Source organism: Panthera onca, chromosome A2, assembly GCF_046562875.1.
Source record: "Panthera onca isolate mPanOnc1 chromosome A2, mPanOnc1 haplotype 2, whole genome shotgun sequence".
Classification (NCBI taxonomy): Eukaryota; Metazoa; Chordata; class Mammalia; order Carnivora; family Felidae; genus Panthera; species Panthera onca.
The window spans coordinates 48,604,134-48,627,140 of NC_138340.1; the positions used below are offsets into that span (position 1 = coordinate 48,604,134).

The 23,007-nt window shown below is 36.9% G+C and overlaps 1 pseudogene; it reads right to left on the reverse strand.

The window, feature by feature from the left end:
- Positions 1 to 19,250: 19,250 nt before the first annotated feature.
- LOC132674256 (deoxyhypusine synthase pseudogene) lies at positions 19,251 to 19,862 on the reverse strand (annotated as a pseudogene).
- Positions 19,863 to 23,007: the final 3,145 nt, after the last annotated feature.

Below are 23,007 nucleotides of genomic sequence, written 5' to 3' on the forward strand. Positions count from 1 at the left end.
AGCCATCATGTAAACACATATGCTAGGCAACAAAATAGATGTCATTGATGCAGACGGTGTCATGAATTGTTATTTTCAATGTGGTTCCACATTTGGAAAATATTTCTACTATTTCTTTCAGTGTGATCAATTTTAATGGCTTCTATTCCATCTAATTTTTAAGCTGTAAATATATTCTAATATTTGAAAAGAAAATCAAACTGACCCTTAATACTGGCTGCTAAAACTAATTTGGTATGCCAGCAAAATTAGTCTTTAGTTTATATGTATCTAAATGCTGGTAGGTCCATAAATACACCCATAATTTAGCCTAGAATTCTTCAGTTAATAGTAACCAATGTGAGAATAAATTTGTTTCTCTCATATGATTTTTTTAAAGTTTATTTATTTATTTTGAGGTGAGGGGAGAGCATGAGGGAGGGAAGGGACAGAGAGAGAGGGAGAGAGAGAATCCCAAGCTGGCTCCTTGCTGTCAGGGCAATGGGGCTGGCTCCATCTCATGAACCGTGATATCATGACCTGAGCCGAAATCAAGAGTCTGGGGCACCTGGGTGGCTCACTCAGTTAAGCATCCAACTCTTGGTTTCAGTTCAATTCATGATCTCATGGTTTATGGGTTTGAGCCCTGCATCAAAGCCTGCTTGAGATTCTCTGTCTCCCTCTCTCTCTGCCCCTCCTCTGCTCAAGCTCTCTCTCTTTCTCTCTCAAAATAAATAAACATTAAAAAAAAAAAAAGAGTTGGACGCTTAACCCACTGAGCCACCCAGGTGCCCCAGCTCTCATATGATTTTTTGAAAACATGGGAACACAAATTTAAATATCTGGAGATTCCATAAAAAATTTTTCATTTGGACTTCTTTGATAAAGATTTTGGGATGTCTGGGTGGCTCAGTCAATTGGGCGTCTGACTTCAGCTCAGGTCACGATCTCACAGTTTGTGGGTTTGAGCCCCATGTCAGGCTCTGTGCAGGCTCTGGAACCGACTTCGGATTCTCTGTCTCCCTCTTTCTTTGCCCCTCCTCCTCTCGTGCTCTGTCCCTCTCTCTCGCTCAAAAAAAAAAAATGAATAAGTATTTAAAAAAATAGATTTTAAAATCCTTTCTTAGACCCGAGGAAGACTATGGCCAGGTAATACACTCTCCTCTTTGTCCAAGTGCCCTTGCACAGTTTTGCTTTTGGTTAATATCAGTCATATTTAATCTACTAAAATATTTTAATCCATTTTACCGTTTAGAAAATTGAACCTATATTTAAAGGGCCCCCTTTTGTGGAATGCAATTCAAGCCAAAGCTATAATTAATTTAAAGGTAATTCGGGGACTAATTTAAGTGTGTAGATGGTATGGCAAAGATTTATTTAATTTCCTGTGCTGATATAGAAATGATACCTAACAAATATTAAACACCATGTCACTTGTGGGGTGCGTGGATGGCTCATCTGGTTAAGCATTGGACTCTTGATGTTGGCTCAGGTCATGATCCCACAGTTCGTGGGTTCCAGCCCTGAATTGGGCTCTACACGGAAGGCTCCAGTCAGCTTGGGATTGTCTCTCTCCCTCTCGCTGCCTCTCCCCCACTCTCTCTGGCACTTGCTTGCTCTCTTAAACTTAAAAAAATCTTTAAAATAAACAAATACTTTGTCAGTTGCTATTGTTTACATATATTATCTCATTTAATTCTGACAAGTAGCCCTAAACTAGATGCTAAACTCTATTATTACTTTAACAACAACCTGAAACTTAGGGAATGATGCATGTTGCCCAAGGTCACAAAGCTTGCAAGGAATTGAGCTGAGAGAACCTTTTCTCCAAAACCATTGTTCTTAATCATTCACTCTCTACTTTGTCTTACTGTGACTTTTATATTCTATTTTTAAAGGTATATTTCCATTGTTAAATATTTTAAATATAGATGCTTAAAAACATATGATTATATAAATATGTATATTTATATAAATAAATATTTTCCTCATACTAAATAAAGTACTGCAGATACTCTGCTCTCTGTGTCCCTTTGTAGGTCACAGAGGATTCTCTCTTTAGGAATCACCCATCAAAGGGGTCAGGGTTGTGTAGCATTCTCCCTCAGTATTTTCCTTTTTTCCACTATTGTGAATGAATTATGTATACACCCTGAAGTAATTAGCAAAGACGCTGTTGTTCAGCTGAATTTTAAACTAATTAATCTGACCTAATTCCTGTCAAAAATAATTAGGATAAAATATGTCCTCCCTAAGCAACTCTTTCAAGCTAAGATGCTAAAGCACAGTATCTCCTGTGTATTCACTCTGCTAAAATCGAGAGAGCTGTTTATTAATGGTTTTAGAGGAAATGCTAAAATGCTGCTCATGATATGCCACCTGAGCATCACCTCCTCAGTTTCTCTAAGTAAAAACAAGAAGCTGAACTAATAACAGGGAGTGTGACATGTGCCTTGTCAGTGACCCCTTAAGGTATTGTGGTTGACGATTAAAACTTAAAATCTAGTTCCTCCTTTTCCAAAAGGCTTTTGGATGAACACGTGTGTTCCATTTCTCTGCACATTCAGTTTTCCTAATATGAAAGCTATTTAGCTCTCTTCTAACTCTCCCATTCCTTACCTGTCATTTTTATTTTTTATTTGTAACATCCTTAGTGAGCTCATGAAATGGAGAAGTGTTTCATGTAGTAGGCAAGCCCTCAGCTGTATGTAGGAAGATAATTTAGGAAAAGTAAATAAAGTTTTACTGAGAGATGCAGTTTGTCAACAGTTTGAGATGGTCTCTGGTTGCAATGACTGCAGGTTTGAATGTGATGATGGTGTTTGCTATCAGTGGTTGCCTTAAGCCTTGACCATTGTCCTGTCATCCTATAGCAGTTTCTTCTGTGTGCCCTCTAACCTAGCTCTCTGATACTTGAAGAAGTTCTTAGAAGTGAGCATTAGAGAACACATATATTGCAAAGCAGTTCAGAGTTAATAATTTCCTTATTAAACCTATGAACCCTTCATGTTTTGTAGTTTTCCCTCCCCAGCCCCCTTCCAAGTTAGTTTCTAGGCAACCAGTATGCACTGAATTACATTCAGCTCTTTATTTCAAGGCTGCAGTTCAGGATTTTGCTGCATGTTTGTTGGTCATTTATGGAGACTGCAGCCTAAAATTCATTAATTCTGTTTAATCCTCAGTACTTCAGTGATTTGGTTCTAAACCACATTACCTGTACCTGTTTCTCATGTTTAAATCACCCCAGTGCTGTGATGCTCTTTTATATGCTGGTTATGCCAGAGGCTCTGCAAGCTCTAATTTGGAATCACAGAAGCAGAATTTCCACAATTTCCAGTTCTTGGTGATCATTCAGCCTTTTGGGGTAGCCTATTAGGAAATTTGAATTTTCAAAGTCTCCTTTCTTGAAAGGCCTACATGTCTATAGCTGACTTTTAATAACAGAGAACATACAGTTTAGGAATAGTCTGAAAATGTACTAAGCATTTATTTATAAAAGGATATTGTTTGCTTTAACAAATTAAGATTTTGATGTGGAACAGAGGTTCTTGGAAATATTCCTTTGTTGGTGTGAATCAAGGAATCAAGGTTCTACTTCCAAATTTCACTCATTACTGTGTAAGAATGAAGATTAATCTCTCAGCAGAACTGTTCCTTGTTTTGAATGTTGAATGTTTTGCAATGTTCTCTCAAAAACTCCAAGCAGGGCTTCTTTGTGTTATGCTATATATGTGTGCACATACATTTACATCCTCACAATTGAGCAAAAACATAAATGTTCAATCTCTGGTTTCTTAAAACACAAAGTAATCATCTGCATGGATCACATTAAAGGATGGCTTGGAGAAGAGGAAACTCAAATGCTTCAAACCCTGATGCACTTCTTTTCCCTTCACCTGCTTGTAGTCTAGCTTGTGAAATATAAGGCTGGATGAAAAAATGAATCGGAGAGTCTTATAGCAGGCTTAGCCAGCTGTCCACCTCAAGTTCATGATGGCCAAACCTTCCAGAGTATCTTTTCACCAAGACAGAACTCTTCAGACAAGGTGTGCATTGCCCAGCTCCCTTCGCATCTATGAGGTGCCATGTTACTGGGTTTTCCTCAAAAAATGTAGGCAGAAGTGATGTATGCCATTCCCAGGCTTGCCCCCCAAAAATCCTTCTGCACGATCTCCCATGTGTCTCTCTTTTTCCCCTCAACCTGAGGTACAATTAAATATCTTGGCAGAACTTCTATCAGCCACCAGTGACCACATGTAAACACCACCTCTTCAGACCTTGCCAGTAAAACAGTTATTAATTATTGAGAATCTGGGTGTATCTGTTCCAACAGCTAATATTACTTTAACTTATAAAAGTAGGGGAACCTGGGTGGCTCAGTCAGTTAAGCATCTGACTCTTGATTTCAGCTCAGGTCATGATCTCATGGTTCCTGAGATCAAGCCTCACATCTGTCTCTGCGCTGACATCACAGAGCCTGCTTGGGATTCTCTCTCTCTGTCTCTCTCTCTGTCTCTCTCTCTCTCTGCCCCTTCCCTGCTCATGTATGCTATCTCTCTCTCAAAATAAACAAATATTTAAAGAAATAAAATAAAAATAAATAAAAGTAACATGATCCCTGAGATAGTATGGTTCCACTCAGTAGAACCACAAACACTCAGAAAACATTTCACTTACTGCTTCCTTTCACAAGTGAGGAGAAATGTATTTTCCAAGTAAACAATGCCATCTACTTTAATAAGTGAAATATTTAGTATGTACAGGAACTATGTTATTCTCTATTTTTAACAAATTTTTTTTATTGTGAAACTTAGCATCCATAGAGATGAGTCTGCCAGAAAAGATATATAGGTCAGTAATTTACCATGAAATTAACACCCCTGGAATGCCACTCAGGCTGTATATTTGTAACTTCCTGCTCCCCAGAATTGGTAAATAGCCCACCCCAATTCCAACCCATTTCCTTCTCACCTCCTTACTACACTTCCTCGTAGGGTCATGATTATTACTTTTCTTTTCTTTATAGTTTTAGTTTATTCACATGCATTCAAAATGATGTTTTTTTAGTCTATTTTAAGTTCAGGTAACCTGAATCATAATGGTATGCATGCTTTTATGTCTGGGTTTTTTCATGGAACTCTACATTTGTGATATTCATTCACGTTCTTGTTTGTAGCACTACTTGGGTCATTTTCATTCTATTGTATAAATATGTCACAATTTATTCTACTGTATAAATATCCTAAAATGTATCTATTTTAGAAAGAATAACATTTGGTTGTTTGTTATGAATAGCACAGTAGTCTTGTACCTGTTTCTTGGCACACATGTGCATATATTTCCATCTCCTAGTTCTCAAACTTTCTTTGGTGTTATATCAGGCAAGCATTCTTCTGTAGAATTCCAAGATATTTTATTATTAAAAAAAGGTGCAAAAGGAAGAGCTGAGGTAACATAATAGAACCAGATATACTGAGTTAGTTACCTGTTGGCAGTTTCACAGATTTTTAGTTCAATCTTTAGTGGATTAAGCTGAGTTCTGTTGTGCATCATTGAACAAATGAATAGGGAAAATAGATGATCATTGTCCCCTTTAGAGTGTCATTATTCATTCTCTGGTAACAAGGTAGGATGCAGTGCCTTCTTCCTGCTCTCAGGTTTGGATTTTACCATCTGTGTTGTATTACTTCTGTCCTTTTGTCAAGCCTTGTTTTCTCCCTCACATCAGGGAATATGCTGTTCCATTGGCCTGGAATGTTTTTATTGTAAAACCTTGCATGGCTAACTTTTTCTCTTATTGTGGTAATTTCAGCTCAACTCAGAAATCTCCAATAGTCTTCCCTGCCCCTTGTCACCCTCAATTACCTTACCTTTTGTAATTGCTGTTAGAGAATTCATCACTGTTTTTTATCCTGTTCATGTTTTTTTCTCTTTTCCTTTTTCCCTTTCATTCCTTCCTTCCTTCCCTCCTTCCTTCCTTCCTTCTTTCCTTCATTTTTCCCCCTTTCTCCTTCCCCTCCCTCCTTCCTTACTTTCCCCCTTCCTTCCCTCCCTCCCTCCTTTCTTTCTCGCTCTTACTTTTCTTTTCTTCCCTTTTCTTTCTTTTCTTCTTTTTTCTCTTTCCTTCCTTCATTCCTACCTTCCCTCCTTCCTCCCTTCCTTCCTTATTCCTTTCCCTGCCTTCCTGAAATATAAGTACTAGGAATCTCATCTCTTTTGCTGAGCAAGCTAGTCCAAGCATCTGGAACAATACCTTGTATATACCTATTACGTTCAATAAATGTCTAATAAATAAATGGAAGGATGGAAGGAAGGAAGGAAAGGGAAGGTGGAAAGCCAAGCAGTAAAAAGGCCGTCCACATTTATAAAAAATCTGTAATTCTGCATGACAAGTATAAATGAGAGGAGATTTGTGGGTTCAGATCTTATTAGGAGACTACACACAATCCAAAATATACCAAATAATTAAAGGTTAGGAAGAAACAGAGAGCCCAATGTTTCCTCACAGTGAGGCAGACAAAAAGTAACAAGGGAAACCAAAGACACAGAACAGTGTGTGACCATCATTCCAATTTTCTGTACATCTCTGTGCCAAGCAGTATATACACGAATTCCTAATGGTCTGACTGTTTATCTCAAAGAAAGAATCTGAGTCAAAAGCGACCTCAGGGTTACTAGCCATGGAAACAGAGGAGAGAGAATGTGTCATTAGATGCTGTTGTCAAAGAAGGGACAAAAAAAAAAAAGAAAGAAAGAAAGAAAAGGAAAGGAAAGAAACCCAGTAAGCAAGAGTTTGATAGTCTGTTGCATTTATTTGGAGCAAATTGGCTGATATCCAAAGTTTAATGTGAGTGAGGCAATTGGGTAACCCTGGGAGAAAAAGTCTTCGAAGGCTTCACAAAATCGCTTGTCTATAGCTATTATGGTAACAGACACAAAGGGTCAATATTTACAAGGATCCATAGGAGTATAAGTCTAGGAATGGCCTCTAGGAAATCACAGAACAGTAAGGCTCATAACAGAGGTATAAATTCTAGGAATTTACTAAAGCATTAGCAATAAAATAAATGTATATTTGACACCATAAAGAAAGGAGAGGCACACACAATGGTAGTTAGATTCAAGAATGTAATATAATTCTTGTTCTTATGAACAGGGAAAAATGTTTAACTATCTATAGGGTCAAAATAACATATATTAACCCTTTAATAAAAAAAATTGCTTTCTACTCATCTGGGCTGTTTTCTTTCACCCAAAGGTAGTAACTTTAATTTTATCATGTTTGTGAGCATAAGAAATGACTCATTTTACAGATAACTTGACAAGAATATGAAGTAAGAAAAGGAGGGCATGAACTGTGTCCTAAAGATAACAAATTCCTTTTCTAAAGTCATTGCTGAGAAAATAGTGGAATGGAACAATCCAGGAAGCCCAGGGAAATTACATGGGAGAGTAGTCAATAGATTGCAGAGTAGAAAAAATGTGAGCATTTCTCAGAAAAAAAAAAAATGACTTTGATGTGAGGACTATGACACCTAAATGGAGCAGAGAATCTGGGACATACATCCACATGTCTCATTTGTACGAGCTCAACAGGAAAGATTTATGCTGAGTAATTTTGCTTGGTAATGAACTTAACACAGCCCTCCTCTTCACTCAATTAAAAAAAAATGCAAAATGAGACTAAGTAGCAGAGCGAGATCATCTCCCTTTTAAAGCTGACTCAGCATTCCATAATATTTATATATTGAATTCCAAGAACTATAATATAAAAATGGAGTTCATTTTGCTACCTTGTAAAAGGAGCTTTCATTTCCCATTTCTCCTTCTTGTGGTTCACGTGGTGAGGACGTACGGGATGGGTTGTTCCTGAGGACCAAAGAGACCCAAAAAAGTTACATCGGCATCTCAACTCTGACTTCTGTCTGCCCTGACTCAAAACTGCCAAGCCCTGTGTGCACTGAGGATTTTTCTATTTCTCCACCAATCTCTAAGAACAAAGGTATGACTCTTTTACCTGGGTGTCTCTCAAGAATCCAAAATGTATGATCTGTTTCACTAAAGTAGTACAAGATATCCCCAATGCTGAGAAAAGAAATCAGTCTAAGTACAACCCTATGAAATTTTATTATTTTCTAGTCTGGGGATAGGCAAAAGTGAATGAAAACTCTCAGTTTCAGCTTTACTTAGAGGTAGTTCAGGTCAGAGAATCGTAACAGTTTCCACGCTGAAAAAGATATTCCTGACCATCTATAAATTGCTCATTTTCCCAATGAGGATATTATAGACTAGGGAGGAGAAGTAACCTATATAATTCATTCTTTCATACATTTAGATAACAGTTATGTACTGGGCACCAACCACACATATGCCAGGCCCTTCATTAGTGCTTATATAGATATAATGGTCACTAAGACTTGATTTTTGTCCCCAGGAACTTGCAATAAATTGGGCAGCTAAGATGAGTAAACTGTGAATGTTGGCCATCACTATAGCACAAAAGAGGACAGGGTATGCAGTCATTAAAAGCATATACTGTTTACTGAGGCTATCTGAGTTCACATTTAACACCACTGTTCACATGTTGTATGGCTTTGGGCAATTGAATTTACTTAATTATAATTCAGTTTCCTTTTCCATGAAATGTCGATGTATTTATCTTATAGAATTACTTGAAGATTAAATGATAATAATGCTTAGTAAAATATTTAATAATTAGTCACTGATCAATAAGTGTATTTTTAGTAGTTGTTATAGTAAAATAGTAGTATCATTATTACTATTAGAATTCAGACCTGGGGGATGCCTGGGTGGCTTAGTCAGTTGAGTGTCTGACTTTGGCTTAGGTCATGATCTCACGGTTTGTGAGTTTGAGCCCTACATTGGGCTCGCTGCTGTCAGTGCATAGTCTGCTTTAGATTCTATGCCCCCCCTCTATCTCTGCCCTTCCCCTGCGTTCTCTCTCTCTCTCTCTCTCTCTCTCTCTCTCTCTCAGAAAAAAAGAAAAAGGATCTAGACTTGGAAGTTAAAAAGAAAGCTTCCTGGCAGTGTAATTTGTAGGTCATAACTATATTAAGGCTTAGGAAGAGTATTCCGTTAAAAGGCATTAAATAGGGTTCTGCTTCTGGTTTCCTGAACTTAATTTCTGACTTTTGGGGGCTTTTTGAATGCCATATTTTGTCCTGGGCTGTAAGTACACTACACACATAACTTGAGGTGTGTCTCTCATGCTTATGATGATCCTAGACTCGTATCTCATGTATGTCAGTAAATAACAGTGAAGTTCATGAGGAAGGAAGCTGTTCACACAAAGCTGTTGATTCAGTTGGACATGTGGCTTTCTGGGGTGAAAGTTCTTACCCACTAACCCAAACATGATGAACTATATGAAACCATTGTATACACCATACTATGTAACTTAAATTTAAGGTGGTAATATTTTCTGTCTTCCACTATAGGCTGTAAGCACTCTGAAGTATGGGATGTGTCTGTTACCTATCACTGAGTAACAAAGTGCCCCAGAGCTCAGTAACTGCAACAACAGTAATTATTGAATCGACAGTTGGTCTGGGCTCAGCAAGGATGACTTGCTCTGCCCTGTGCAGCGTCAGCTGGGGTGGTTTCACTTGAGGCTGGGGATTACTTTTTTTTTTTTTTTTTTAACTTTGCTTTGGGAGAAAAGAAACATTTAAAAAAAAACTTGTTTTTAATGTTTATTTCTGAGAGAGAGAGAGAGAGAGAGAGAGAGCAAGCATGAGCAGGAGAGGAGAAGAATCCAAAACAGGCTCCAGGCTCCGAGCTGTCAGCACAGAGCCTGAAGTGGGGCTCCAACCCACAAACCGTGAGATCATGACCCGACCTAATGCCCGACCAACTGACCCATCCAGGCACCCCTGGGGGTCCACTTTAAAATGGCTCACTCACAGGACTAGCCAATTGGTGACAGCTGTTATAGGGAACTCAACCAAAACTGGGGGCCTCCTTTCCTGCTGGTTGCTTGTTTAGGCTTCCTCACAGCATGGCTGCCTCAGGATAGTCAGACCGCTTACCTGGCAGCTTAAGGCTTCTAAGTGAATGTCATACAGAAACTGTGTGGCTTTTTTGCTCTAGCTTCAGGAGTCAAATAACATCAGTTCTGGCATAGTTTGAAGCCCATGCAGATTCATGGGGAAAGAATATAGACCCTTCTTTCTCTACAGGAGAAGTATCAAAATTACATAATGAGAAGAGCATATGATTGGGACCACACTGAAAAACATAGTCTGCCAAAAAATGCTATTTCTCCTTTGCCTGCCTGACTGCCCAGTATAGTGTCTGACACAGTATTGGTACTCAATACATATTTGCGTTTTGAATTAATAAATTCAGTGCATGAAAATAACATGGTAAATCCTTATTATTATCCTAATTCCTGCCTTTTTTTCCTCACTGACACAGATTCTTGGTATTAGACTCGGCTCCTGGATTGAAATTTACTCTTTAATCTGGGCATTTACTTTTGTATGTCTTCGGTTGATATTGGAGCCTTAAATTCCTTTGGAGAATAAGGAAATGATCACAAAGAAAGATTGGTAGTGCCTTTGAAGAATAGTAATTTGAATAAATGAGGTGGAATTTGTAAAGATTTATCAAGTCATCAAAGAATATTAGAATAGAGGAACATAATTTTGAAGGGGGGAAATAACTGATGATGAACCAATGTGGTTGCAGTGAAGGACACAATTTGATGACAAGCAATTGGGCAGCTTCTGGGAGAACAGCAGCCAAAAGAAGTATCAGCAGAACGATGTTTAATTAATGAACAGCAGCAAAAGAGGGTGCTCTAAAAAAGATTAGAGATAGCAATTGAGGCTGTGCCTCCTGGGAAATATTGGATGACTGAAGTACTTCTGTGTGTGATGTGATTAAAATAATCAACGAGAATGTTGAACATCAATTCATGAATTTAAAAGATTCAGTGTCCCTGTCTAAAGCTGTAGAAAACATCAAACAGTAATTTCTGATTAATCTGAGAGTATGGGGAAGACCACCAATATAGTGGCTGTTTTCAGAAGTTATAATGGAAATGTCTTCTCCTTTGTTCGTAACAACCTGGTTTATTTTTTGTCCATCAAGATTGAATTCTGTGCCCTTATTATGAAACATATTCAGAACTGAAATTTGCAACTTGAACTGCATTACTTAGGGCAAGTTACAGATCATAGATTTCTCCTCTGTATTGTCTATAATTATTTCTATTTTTAATGAAAACAAAGAAAATAGTTTGTGCAATCTTGTTAGTAAATGGAAACCCCTCAAATTTCAGAATAGAAAAAAAAAAGTACGCTGCTGACCATGTCACTCTTGTTTTGCCAACATCAAGTGTTTCTTGAATTCTTCTGGAAGTGTTGACTTTTTCCCAATTTTGACTGAAGTTAAGGGAAAAGGAATTGCTTCTTTTATTCTCACTTTGTCATTCTTTTCTAAGTTTTTGTTATAGGAAAATAACACACACACAAGGATTTAACCATCAGGTTTCCGAGTGTCATAAATTAATAAGAGAGTGGTATCAATTCCCATATCTTTTGACTGAACCAATCTGCCTGCTCTCATGGTGGGAATGACAGATAATTATATTGTTATTTTTTTAACCATTATTTCACTTCAATAAATACCTGTGTAGCTGAATGTGTTAGACGTAAAACATACTTTCAGTATGTGATGAAATTTATATTTATTTACATATTAATGGATAGGATTTGGACATCCTAATGTTATCACTGGCTTTAAGAAATACTTAGAATATTCTTGATTTAGCGTCAGATTTGCTATGAGAGATTTAAAATATAGTATGTTCTAAATTCAAGGGCTGAATACTCAAAGACATTGTACTTTAAATCATGCTTTAATTGACATTGCTTGCTATGTGGAAAATTAATTTATGTTTTATTTTATATAAATAAATTGGAATTAAAAGATAAATATATAGATTTTCTTTGGCATAATTCATATTCTCAAATTAAGGTATCCCAAGAAGGCTGGTCGTGAGCCCAGTGATGGAGATTCTAGAAATGTTAAACCTTTACGACAGATCAAAACATTGCATACAAATACATCAGCTATGTCTTCAAAATGACACCAAATGTCACCACGTGGTTTGTGAAGGTGATCATACAGGAGGGAGAAAAATATTCAGATGGGACTGTGGCTACACAGTGAGACCATGACCCACCCACCAACCTAAAGTAGTTTATCTTTGTTATTCTCACTAGCTCCTCATTTACCATAGTCCGAATCATCACCTACAATTAGATTTTTATTTGTGCATTAATATGCTTTAATATCTGTCTCCCTCATGAGTCTGGGAACTTCTTATGGAAGACGATGGATAAGTTGTGGTTCCCTCTGAATCTCTGGTGCTTAGTATAGGATAGATATTGCATATAGTGGGCACTTCTATTTGGTTTTATTTACACATTAAAGCTACCATTTTAGAAAAGGCTTTTCTCATTTAACCTTAAAGAGAAGCATCAGAATCAGTCCTGAGCATAGATTTCAAGGCCTCAACTTGTTATGCTCAAATATATGTGAAGTCACCAACATTGCCTTCTCTCTGGCAAGAGTCATAGGAATTTAATTCAGGATCTATTTTCATCTTTACATTTTCTCTTTACATGTCCCTTAGAGATATTACTCCTTTAGATAGCCTCAATATTTCAAGGTGACTTACATGCTATAAAGTCTTTGATAGGGTCTTGAGGCATCTGGTAGAAAGCTATGACTAAAATCTAACAAAAAAATAATAAAATCTATCAAACCATTTCATCTTTCTTTTATTGACATGCCCCTCTAGGGTAAAGAGTAAACTAAACATTTGGCTGGACCAGGCTGTCAGTCAAAAAGAAGGAAAATGGCTTTCTCTGTTCACTTTATTTTTCTCTCATTAGACACTTCTGACTAATATAAGACTAGCTCCATCATTAATTGACCATGCATTTCTTTTTTATCCCCTGTTCATGTCTTTACAGCATCTGCTGTGGCACTTTGTCCAATGAAGATTTTCAACAATCTCTATTGACTTGAATTCACTCACTGCTTAGTCATATGGTGGCAGGAGATGACAAAGGTAGACTTAAAAAGAAAAATGTAAGGTGGAATCACAGTTCTCTGTTGTTGAACCTTGAGGATTTAGTGCTGACAGTAGCACTTTTGAGCTGTGTAATCTTGGTTAAGTTCCTTGAACTCCCAAAATCTTAGTTTCTTCATTTATGAAATAGAATATTGTTGTATTTGACATAATGATGCAATTTTTGTAAAACTCTTGGAACAGTACCAGCATAGTGTGTGAACATCCCTTCTCACAAAAAAAAAAAAGAAAAAGAAATGAATATTTATTAGCAAGTAAATAAGAAAATTTAAACCTGCAATATAATCCCCTAAACCTTTACAAACTGCCAAAACCAATTTAGTCATAGTACATTAAACTGCTCCATAACTTTAGCTTAAAAAAACGGAAGATCAGAAGATCAGATCTAGTTTGGACTAAATCACGGGGGTTTTGCCAATGACATAAAGAGAAGGATCCAGATCAGAGCCCTTTGTTTCCTATAATATAGTCTTACTTATCCTGAGCTGCATTATGGAAAGATGCTGGTGTATTTGTATCTCTCAAAACTTATTTAAAGGTGCTTTAAAAATGTCGGGTTTTTTGGTTTTTTTTTTTTTTTTTTTTTTTGCAATAACTATAACACAGGAGAAGGTGAGACTCTCACAAGCTTAACAAGGGAAATAGATCAGAAACTTTTTTTCTCTAAATAAAGATCTTATTTTCATGGTGTCTGGTCTCTCTGACCTAAATTGCAGTAATTCAGTATGTGTGAAATTACCTTTTCTAGGACGGGAAGATCGTAGCAAAAAAAAAAAAAAAAAAAAGGAAAACGATGGGAGAAAGAAAAGAATATACAATATAGGCAAGAGTTCAGGCTGTGTGACAAAGAGCCTGAGACTAATAAGAAACTAAATAGTTTTAACAAAGAGGACTCAGAAAAGGTAACTACTAATAAGAAGGACTAACAATTATCTCCATTCTTCAGCCATGTTTAGGAGTGTGAGGACGTTTTTTAAGAACTAAAATAAAATGATGCTCAGGCCAAAGAATGGCATCTAATTGAGTTCTCTATTTCTGGGGTTTATTTTATTAAACTTTTTTATCACATTCAAGTTTGTGGAATGGCATCGCAGATTTATTTCTGTAATTAAATGGATTGTTATTTACCAGCAGAAATAAAGCTGGCATAAAAAGACACACTATCAGTAACATAGTTCAGACTTTATGAATTATTACTTAGGGGTGATGAATGGGATCATTATTTCTTTCCAAATAGGTTAGCATTTTGTGTCTCAGGTCTGAACACTGGAAGCATATCAGAAAAGGCCAGTAACCAGCCAACTCGTGACCATACATGTTTCTTTTTTTCACCTCCTCCTTTGCTCTAGAATAAGTCATAAAAATAACACTTTTTTCATAATGCTGTGGTCAGCACTCGAATGATGTGAGTTACAGTCATAATATTATTGCTGGCAGGTGTTATTGTGGGTTGGATTTTGTAAACCAGGATTTGATGTGTGGGAGCCTCCAGCTTGGTGTTGGAGTCCCACATGTTAGAGGTGGGTGGTGTATGAATAGACAGGTTCTCAGTGAATCAGCCTGATATAGGCTGGACATTTTTACATGCTTGAGGAAACTTCTCGACTTGATAAATTGATAATGACTTGATAACTCTAACACTCAAAGACTTGGGGTTATTACATCTAGAAGGATCTCTAATTGGGCTGAAAAATATTATAAAGGGGCAACGCAGTCTTCATGGCAATAAGAGGGGGATCAAAACAGGGGTTCTGGGTCCAGCATCTAACATAAGTTTCTGCTGAGTTTTTACAACGTGTGCTGGACCTTTGTGGAGTACATCTTTGAATACTACTCATGAAATGTGCCCCAGTAGACTAGATTCAGTTTAAGAATGAAGGATAAAACAACATTCAATTTTCAGTTTGAAAAGTTTTCTAAGTCTCTAGCAAGTTGTATATATAGTAAGATCAAATAACCCTCTCTCTCTTTTTTTGTAATAGCCATGAACTAGTAGGAGTCAACCCTTTGAACTTTACATACAAAGGAGAGAGAAGACAAGGGATCTATTGGTAATTCATTTTGCTAACATAGTCCCCAGATCATTCAACGTGGGTATGTTTATGCTGTGCTAACAAACGCCCCAAATCTCACTGGCCCAAAACAACAGAATCTTTCTCAGGCCCTATGTCCATTTCGGGTCAGCTGGAGTCTCTGCTTCTCATTGTCTCTACTTAGGTCCCCTGCAGGCCCAACTTCAAGTGCAATCTGACCATACTTCCAGAATGAAAAACACCAGAAATACTTGGTAAATAGCCATAGTGACTACCTCAGCGCCCATCTTTACTTGATTAACATTGTTCCTCAGGAAATATGTCTTTTACTATTACCCATTGCCCCCCTTTTCCTCCCTTACTGTTTGAAGTAGTCCCAACAAACATCCCTGAGTTTTGGTGTTAGAAAGATCTTAAATAATATATGATCAATACTCTCACTTTACAGAGAAAATTGATGATTAAAATCTGACCAGATATGTTAAATTACGTACCTAAATGCACAAACTAAGTTAATGTCAAAGGTGAGTTCTGATTCCCCAGTGGCATCTCTTCTGTTCCATTGAACAATATCTTTTGGAATACTATAGCAATAACTGAAGTTGTTGAAGACTTTCATTTAGGATATCAATAATACTCTACACAGAAAGCAGAACATTTTCATTTTCTTAATAATTATTGCATATGTCTATATTCTAGTACTTGCAAGCCTTCTTTGATATAAGTAGATGACAGTGGAACATTTGTACTTATGAACTGTTAGATTACCAGTACCTATAAGGGTGTCAGGCATGTAGAAGCTATTGAATTAATATTTGCCATTTTTAAAATCATCTGTTCAGTGTTTGCATATCCACCTACCTGGCTCTCTAGTGAATTGAGGAGGAAAGCTTTCAGTTTCAGTGGTTTGTGTAGCATCAATGCTTAACCAAAATACATAGTTCTGTGAGCAATAACAGTAGTTAAATTTTGTGATGAATGCATAGGTAAAAGAAATGGCAATGCCATTAATTGAGCTAATTATGAAGACTGCAGGGCAAATCTGAATTAGTGGGAGATCTGAACTGCAATATATTTTTTCAAAAAAAATCTGATTTTATTTAAGTTCACATAAATAATGACAAAGCTAACAATATCACTCAAAGAATTCTTTCTTGAAAGTTATAGCTTATATGCAGAAATTTACCTGCCCATTTGTGAATTAGAGTGAAGATCTCATAGATTATCCAGTAAATCTGCTCTTTAAAAGTCATTATCCTTAGCTCTGTTCTGAAATAACTGCCATGCATCCCATTTTAACTGTTTAAAAATTTGGAATGTTGAACCAAATTGACCGTTGTCTAGCAAATATGGCAAGTGGACTTGATTTGAATTTATTATATTGTCCTATTAACATGTCTTTAAACTGCTGATTTACACATACTTAAATGTAGTATTCTTAATAATTTACTAAAATTCTCTTTTCACTACAGATTTTATTTTCCAAGTGTGTGAATTGCTTATCTCTTCAGCAAAACATTATTTGACTTAAATCAAATAGCTCAAGTTTTGACACATATACAAAAAATTAAAATATAAGTGCAAACCTCAAAACCAACACTCCCTTTGGATGAGTTTCTCCCACCTCACCTCATTTTATTTGAAGCTTCTTGGACATCCAGCACATTTTATATGAAAACTGATTGTGTTCTCTGACTAGCCTGGTGTGTCTAGTAATATGGTGGTTTAGTATTATGGTGTACTGAGATGTGTGTGTGTGTGTGTGTGTGTGTGTGTGTGTGTGTGGTAGGGTGGAGAGAGCCTGGGGAGCAGGCTGATTTTATTTCTCAGTTGAAGAACATTAAAAATAAAAAAAAGCTGATATAAAAGGCACATGAGCTTGGCATCCATGGGGTTGCCTGGAGCAAATAGCACTGTTAGCATCTTTAAGCAGGATGTGACAAGTTCCTTGCTCACCACCTTTGGAGAAGCAAAGCTCAGCATTTTGACATATCCTAGGAACAACCAACTCTACATTGTATTAAAGAAAAATTGATATTTTTACTATTTCATGAAGACCCATGAAAAACAGTCTATATCAGATACCACGTGGCCAAATTTTATAAATGCATCCAAATTTCCTTCCAATTTCCTCTCTATTTTATCTCCCATCACTGCAAACAGTCCTTTTTTTCCCTTTCTCTGCAGCCTTTTCAGTCAGTCAACCTGGTTTCCACTTTCATTACCCTCTCATCTCTCTATACACATACACACACACACACACACACACACACACACACACACACACACTCCTGTTCTTATCTCAAACAAATAATCTCTCTTGGCTTCATCAGTAAGGATTCTGGTTCTCCTTTTATTCAGAAATATAAAAGGTATGTCCTTTTAGGAAGCAGCAGAGACTATCTGTGGTAAAGAATTTTTTCCCTGTCACTCATATAGGAATTGGTCCTCTGTTCTGTGTTCAATTTTGTCCCACGGTTGAATCAACATAGTCATTAATTTAGTCAACAAATACTTATTGAGTGACTGACTACAAGTTCCAGACATTTTCCAAAAGATGAGCTCAATATTTAATAATGACTCTCACATCCATGTTTTGTTTGACTAAAAACCTTCCTGTCATTTTCAGTAAATATTTACTATATAGTAATGGTCAGAGACCATTACTGTAGGTGGTATTGGAAAGAGGAGGAAATGTTTCTGATGCTGAAAAATGGCAGCCAGCTTTCTTGGACATGTGAAATTGTTAGGAGGAACTTTAGCATAATGAAAACAAGGGCTTGGAAATGCACATCAAAACCACAGTGAGGTATCAGTCACTTCACACCTCTCAGAATTCAGAATGGCTCTCTTCAAAAAGACAAGAAATAACAAATGTTGGTGAAGATGCAGAGAAAAGGGAGCCCTCTTACACTGTTAGTGGGGTGCAGCCACTGTGGAAAAAGTATGGAGGTTCCTCAAAAAATTAAACTAGAAATATCGTATGATTCACTAATTCCATTACTGAGTATTTACCCAAAGAAAACAAAAACGCTGGTCCAAAAAGATGTATGCATTTGTTTGTTTACTGCAGCATTACTTAAATTAGCCAAGAAATAGAAGCAAACTGAGTGTCCACTGATAGATGAATGGGTAATGAAGATGTGGTATGTATGTATGTGTATCTATATATCTATATCTGTATCTATATCTATATCATCTGCAATGGAATATTACTCAGCCATAGAAAAGAATGAGATCTTGCCATTTGTGATAACATGGGTGGACCTACAGGGTATTATGCTAAGAGAAATAAGTCACAGAAGGACAGATACTATATGATTTCACTTATATATGGAATCTAAAAAACAAAGCAAATGAACAAACAAAGCAGGAACAGACCCATAAATACAGAGAACAAACTGATGGTTATCAGAGGGAAGGAGATGGGGGGGTGGACAAAATGGGTGAAGGGGACTGGGAGGTATGGGCTTCCAGTCATTTAATGAATAAGCCACAGAGATAAAAGGCATTGCATAGGGAATATAGTCAATGGTATTATAACAGGGTTGTATGGTGACAGATGGTAGCTACACATGTGGTGAGCACAGCATAACATATGGAGATGTTGAATCACTATGTTATACTCCTGAGACTAATGTAACATTGTGTGTCAGCTATATTTCAATTAAAAAAAAAGGGCCTAAAAGGTCACTTTCACCACTGGATACTAATTTCTTGCTGGAGAGTAAAGTTTTATAGATCCAAGGGTGAGTATCAAAGAGTAAGTAAACTAAGCCTCAGGCTAAATATGAATAACAGGTGGTCATCTAACCACCCTGAACATGCCCGATCTTATCTGATCTCAGAAGCTAAGCAGGGTCGGGCCTGATTAGTACTTGGATGGGAGGAATAACAGGAGGTCAGAGTTGGAATGGACCTAGGAGTACATACTCTTCAGTTTTAAACAGGAAATATGGGAGTCTTAACCTTTTTGGACAGCCAGCATCTCACCTTCCTTCTTAGACTTAGCACTAGGAAGGACTTTTTTTTTTTTTTTTCCAGGCTCACAGAGACCATTTATCGTAGACCTGCTGCTGACCAAGGAGCAAGGGGAGGACTGGGTGTGCACGCTAATAAATAGAGGAGGGGAGGCTTCGCTGGTGCTGTAGCCATTCAGTCCTCATTCTTCTCAGGCGTGAAGGCATCTTTCTTCTGGGCGAAGGTTTCAGCCACAAGCAGGGGGAAGACCAGGGAGTCATGGGCATAGACTTTGACAGGCTGTGTGTCCACCCAGATCTTGCCCCAGGAAACCGCTTCGTCTGGCCTGGCACCAGAATCGGAGCCATCAAATTCCTGGGATGAGTTAATGTAGACATCATAGTCGGCCCATTCCACATGAGGTTGGCGTTGGTGATGTGGTGCTTGACCACACTCACGCCCAGGATGATCATGATGGTGCGCTTGGCAAAGATGGCCTGTGTGTTGATGAGCCTCAGGTCCTCAATGATGTCCAGAACCAGGCCTGGCTTCTTGTAGGAATGGAAGTAGATCATGTCACCCAGAGAGCCATCTGTAAGCACTGGGCTCAACACGGGGATGTGGTTCTTCTGGGCCCAGTAATACACGGATTCTGGGTTGTTGATTTCCTTGCCCAGCTGGGCGATCATCTTGGAAGGTGTCCACTTCACACCCTCTGTGTTCTGCTCTAGCACCATCTGACCCAGAATGGGCATCAACCAGTCCTCAAACTAGACTTCCACAGACTAGGCTGCAAAGCAGAGTCTCCCCTCTACTACTGCAGTGAAAATGTCCAAACACAAGCTTTCCTGGCTTACTTTTACGCAGGGGGTGGCAGACCGATTTTTAGGTGTCATTTATAGGGTTACAGTCACTGTCCTAGGTTGCCAACATTCTAGAAGTCCTGGAAGACTCCTAAAATTTTCCTAATAAATCATGTTTCATCTAAATTAACCAGAAAGGTTTCTGTGGTATGGCCTTCAGAATTCCACGTATAGTGAAAGAAGATAGAATTTGATGTGCAAAAGTGATTTTTCTTTCTGAATCTCAGCTTTTTAAACTATGGAAGTTGGGATAATAATAATGAGCTCGCAAGTTAATAGTGAGAATTAAGTAGTGTGATAATTGTCAAGTTTGAAGTGCTATTATCTCGTAACCAAAATAGGGTTGTATAGTTGTATGATCTGGTAACAGAAATAGATTTCCATACAGTTCCTACAACCTAAGGAATTCTTTAAAAAATTAAAAATAGTAGACTTCACAAATTTTCAGAGAAAATAAAAATTAAACACTGACTTTATCTTGTAAGCAATGGGTTACAAATCTCTTTCTTTCTGACAAATTCTGCTTTTGGGAAATGATCTTCCTTGGAAGATTATCTCTCACCCTTGAGGTAATTTTCTCTACTCTTAAACAGTCCTTTCTTAGTGAATAGAATCCTATGGTAGAAATCAGCATTAAGGAGCATTTATTGAACATAAGCTCTGTTACCAGAAGTTTTACATGTTATTTCAATCAGTCCCTAAATCTGGTATAAACTTGCTGAAAATGCCCACTTCTGAGACCCGAAGAGTAAAAGTGTACTTTATTTTATTTTATTATTATTTTTGTGTACTGGCTGAAGTTTTAAAATCAGGCACACAAGGCTATTGGAAGCCATATGTTTTAATTTCAAGCCCAGGACACTTTCTACTTTTGCTTACAATAAGAAAATACTCATTTTCCTGCCACCTCTTTCCCTGTGTGAGAGGTGAAGATATCAAGCCTATCAAATTCTTGAGAAATTCCTGGAAAAAAAAAAAAAAAGAAGTAGGTATTATTTCACTGATCTTTGAAATGTATTGTACACATTTATCAGTTTGTTGTTGTTGCTATTTAGTAGTGCAGTAAACTCAGCAGAAGCCAAAGGGGAAAGGAGAAATTCATTTCAATTTTGGGTGATGCTTAAGTAGAAATGTCTTTGATACATGGAGTTTTCCTCTTTTACTATAACTTTTTTGCATTTTATTGACATTTTATTAGGCCCATATAAACACCATTTTATTCCTAACCAGCTAAGCAGATTAGCTTAAATTTCAACTCATCCAATATCTAGTTGTGTAGGCCTAGGAAAATCATTTAAACTTTCTGTGCCTTGGTGTCCTCATCTGTAAAATGAGGATAATGTCTGCACAGACTTCATAGAGCTGTTGTAAGAATTAAATACTAGAAATATTTCTGTGTAGTGCAAAATGTCCATCAAGCATGTAGTGCCCAGATTATATTCATTTATATTTCTAAAAATAATATATTAACTGCTTTCAACAGTTATTTTCAACAGAATGTAGTATTAAATATTATAAATATATTAAATATGTAATTTATATATATGTTCAATATATTTACATATTTGGTCAAATTAATCAATATTAATCAATATATTTACATATTTGGTCAAATTAATGTTTCCTTTATAATTATATTCATAATTACTGACTGCAGAATAGTAAAACTAAATGGTGGTGGGGTCTTTTTTTGTTTTTGTTTTTGTTTTTTGGTATAATTGCCTGTTAATGACACTGCAGTTTTTATGCACTGAAATAAAGAACAATCTATACATTATTATAATTAATAATAGCTTGTGCCGATTGAATGATCAATCCCATTTGCACATTATTCTACCCCCATTACTGCCTAAGCTTGGCACAGGACTGGAGGATTATGGGTTCATTTATCAGAATGAGATCCAACCCAGCAACTAATTCCAATGATCTCTTGAACTAAAAAGGATTTTCCCTTCTATTTTTCTGGTGATTAAACCAGATTAGGTAAATATTCCTCTAAATCTATTGTTTAGGAACTGGACTCTTGATTCACAAAAATGCACTGGGAAGCAGAGAAAATAGGAGTTGATTTCCTTGCTACCTGAATATCATCAACTGTGCCTCTAATTCCATACCTTTTTTCTCATTAATTTTATATGAATATATACTGAAATGATATTTTAGTTATATTGAGTTATGAAAATTCATTTTATCTGTTTTTATTTTTTTTATTTTTTATGGAAGCATAGTTAACGATGTTTCAGGTGTACACCATCAGGATTTGACAATTCTATACATAGTGAAATGCTTGCCACATTAAGTGTAGTCAAGTCTGTCATCATACAATGTTATTATAATAATTTTGACTATATACCTTGTACTGTACTTTTCATCTCCATGATTTTTCATTTTACAACTGGAAGTTTGTACCTCTTAATCCTCTCCAACTACTTAACCCATTTCCCACTGCCCCCCTCTGGCAACCACCAGTTTGTCTCTTTATTTATGGATCTATTTCCAGGTTTTATTTGTTTTTTAGATTCCGTGTATAAGTGACATCATATAGTATTTGTCTTTTTCTGACTGACTCATTTCACTTAGCATAATACCTTTTGCTGATGTTGATGGTGAGGGGTCCCATGGCTACAAGGAAATTCAGGGTAAGGAAATCTCTTATCATGTCTCAGAATGCATCTGAGATGCTAACTGTGGTTGCGAAGCTAAATGGCATTAGGATATGAAAGTTAATAGCATCACACTCATTGCTTACTTTATGCTTAAATTTTTGTTTTTATTTCTCTGAATTCTCTTTCTCCTCCCCTCCCACCCTATTCTTTTTTTTTTTCTTTTCATTTCCTTTTTATATTCCATTTCCTCGTTTCCATTCTCTGTGGTTTCTTTCAGTAAGAATTGGGAGACAAATTCTTAAATGCATTTTCAATACAAGCATGTGTTCCCTTGGCTGAAAAGATACAATGACTTTATTTTACTGTAAGGTATAAATGACTACCAGCAAATCCTTTTCAGAGAGAAGAATTTTTAGGGTATTTAGCTAGTAAAGGGGCAC